Consider the following 3,491-nt stretch of genomic DNA (forward strand, 5'->3'; position numbering starts at 1 on the left):
ATGCACCAAACTCCAAGGGTGGATGCGTGGAGCCACCCCCGCTCCACCCATGGAACCCCTCTCTGGGGCAGAGCAATGCACCAAACTAAAAGGGTGGATGCGTGGAAGCACCCCCTCTCCACCCATGAAACCCCTCTCTGGGGCAGAGCAATGCACCAAACTCCAAGGGTGGATGCGTGGAAACACCCCCTCTCCACCCATGGAACGCCTCTCTGGGGCAGAGCAATGCACCAAACTCCAAGGGTGGATGCGTGGAAGCACCCCCGCTCCACCCATGGAACCCCTCTCTGGGGCAGAGCAATGCACCAAACTCCAATGGGTGGATGCGTGGAGCCACCCCCGCTCCACCCATGGAACGCCTCTCTGGGGCAGAGCAATGCACCAAACGCCAAGGGTGGATGAGTGGAGACACCCCCGCTCCACCCATGGAACCTCTCTCTGGGGCAGAGTAATGCACCAAACGCCAAGGGTGGATGCGTGGAGACACCCCCGCTCCACCCATGGAACCCCTCTCTGGGGCAGAGTAATGCACCAAACTCCAAGGGTGGATGCGTGGAGCCACCCCCGCTCCACCCATGGAACCCCTCTCTGGGGCAGAGCAATGCACCAAACTCCAAGGGTGGATGCGTGGAGCCAACCCCGTTCCACCCACGGAACGCCTCTCTGGGGCAGAGCAATGCACCAAACTCCAAGGGTGGATGCGTGGAGACACCCCCGCTCCACCCATGGAACCCCTCTCTGGGGCAGAGCAATGCACCAAACGCCAAGGGTGAATGCGTGGAGACACCCCCGCTCCACCCAAGGAACGCCTCTCTGGGGCAGAGTAATGCACCAAACTCCAAGTGTAGATGCGTGGAAGCACCCCCGCTCCACCCATGGAACCCCTCTCTGGGGCAGAGCAATGCACCAAACTCCAAGGGTGGATGCGTGGAGCCACCCCGCTTCACCCATGGAACCCCTCTCTGGGGCAGAGCAATGCACCAAACGCCATGGGTGGATGCGTGGAAGCACCCCCGCTCCACCCATGGAAGCCCTCTCTGGGGCAGAGCAATACACCAAACTCCAAGGGTGGATGCGTGGAAGCACCCCCGCTCCACCCATGGAACCCCTCTCTGGGGCAGAGCAATGCACCAAACTCCAAGGGTGGATGCGTGGAGCCACCCCGCTCCACCCATGGAACCCCTCTCTGGGGCAGAGCAATACACCAAACGCCAAGGGTGGATGCGTGGAAGCACCCCCGCTCCACCCATGGAACCCCTCTCTGGGGCAGAGCAATGCACCAAACTCCAAGGGTGGATGCGTGGAAGCACCCCCGCTCCACCCATGGAACCCCTCTCTGGGGCAGAGTAATGCACCAAACTCCAAGGGTGGATGCGTGGAGCCACCCCCGCTCCACCCATGGAACCCCTCTCTGGGGCAGAGCAATGCACCAAACACCAAGGGTGGATGCGTGGAAGCACCCCAGCTCCACCCATGGAACCCCTCTCTGGGGCAGAGCAATGCACCAAACGCCAAGGGTGGATGCGTGGAGACACCCCCGCTCCACCCATGGAACGCCTCTCTGGGGCAGAGCAATGCACCAAACTCCAAGGGTGGATGCGTGGAGCCACCCCCTCTCCACCCATGGAACCCCTCTCTGGGGCAGAGCAATGCACCAAACGCCAAGGGTGGATGCGTGGAGCCACACCCGCTCCACCCATGGAACTCCTCTCTGGGGCAGAGCAATGCACCAAACGCCAAGGGTGGATGCGTGGAAGCACCCCCGCTCCACCCATGGAACCCCTCTCTGGGGCAGAGCAATGCACCAAACTCCAAGGGTGGATGCGTGGAGCCACCCCCGCTCCCCCAATGGAACCCCTCTCCGGGGCAGAGCAATGCACCAAACGCCAAGGGTGGATGCGTGGAAGCACCCCCGCACCACCCATGGAACCCCTCTCTGGGGCAGAGCAATGCACCAAACTCCAAAGGGTGGATGCGTGGAAGCACCCCCACTCCACCCATGGAACCCCTCTCCGGGGCAGAGCAATGCACCAAACTCCAATGGGTGGATGCGTGGAGCCACCCCCTCTCCACCCATGGAACCCCTCTCTGGGGCAGAGCAATGCACCAAACTCCAAGGGTGGATGCGTGGAAGCACCCCCGCTCCACCCATGGAGAGCCTCTCTGGGGCAGAGCAATGCACCAAACGCCAAGGGTGGATGCGTGGAAACACCCCCTCTCCACCCATGGAACGTCTCTCTGGGGCAGAGCAATGCACCAAACGCCAAGGGTGGATGCGTGGAAACACCCCCTCTCCACCCATGGAACCTCTCTCTGGGGCAGAGCAATGCACCAATCTCCAAGGGTGGATGCGTGGAAACACCCCCTCTCCACCCATGGAATGCCTCTCTGGGGCAGAGCAATGCACCAAACTCCAAGGGTGGATGCGTGGAAGCACCCCCTCTCCACCGATGGAACCCCTCTCTGGGGCAGAGCAATGCACCAAACTCCAAGGGTGGATGCATGGAAGCACCCCCGCTCCACCCATGGAACGCCTCTCTGGGGCAGAGCAATGCACCAAACTCCTAGGGTGGATGCGTGGAAGTACCCCCGCTCCACCCATGGAACGCCTCTCTGGGGCAGAGCAATGCACCAAACTCCAAGGGTGGATGCGTGGAGCCACCCCCGCTCCACCCATGGAACCCCTCTCTGGGGCAGATTAATGCACCAAACTCCAAGGGTGGATGCCTGGAGCCACCCCCGCTCCACCCATGGAACCCCTCTCTGGGGCAGAGTAATGCACCAAACTCCAAGGGTGGATGAGTGGAAGCACCCCCGCTCCACCCATGGAACGCCTCTCTGGGGCAGAGCAATGCACCAAACGCCAAGGGTGGATGCGTGGAAACACCCCCTCTCCACCCATGGAACGCCTCTCTGGGGCAGAGCAATGCACCAAACGCCAAGGGTGGATGCGTGGAAACACCCCCTCTCCACCCATGGAACGCCTCTCTGGGGCAGAGCAATGCACCAAACTCCAAGGGTGGATGCGTGGAAGCACCCCCTCTCCACCCATGGAACGCCTCTCTGGGGCAGAGCAATGCACCAAGCTCCAAGGGTGGATGCGTGGAGCCACCCCCGCTCCACCCATGGAACCCCTCTCTGGGGCAGAGCAATGCACCAAACTCCAATGGGTGGATGCGTGGAGCCACCCCCGCTCCACCCATGGAACGCCTCTCTGGGGCAGAGCAATGCACCTAACGCCAAGGGTGGATGAGTGGAGACACCCCCGCTCCACCCATGGAACCCCTCTCTGGGGCAGAGTAATGCACCAAACGCCAAGGGTGGATGCGTGGAGACACCCCCGCTCCACCCATGGAACCCCTCTCTGGGGCAGAGTAATGCACCAAACTCCAAGGGTGGATGCGTGGAGCCACCCCCGCTCCACCCATGGACCCCCTCTCTGGGGCAGAGCAATGCATCAAACTCCAAGGGTGGATGCGTGGAGCCAACCC

The sequence above is a fragment of the Lissotriton vulgaris genome, unplaced genomic scaffold, assembly GCF_964263255.1.
Source record: "Lissotriton vulgaris unplaced genomic scaffold, aLisVul1.2 SCAFFOLD_1296, whole genome shotgun sequence".
In the NCBI taxonomy this organism is placed as follows: Eukaryota; Metazoa; Chordata; class Amphibia; order Caudata; family Salamandridae; genus Lissotriton; species Lissotriton vulgaris.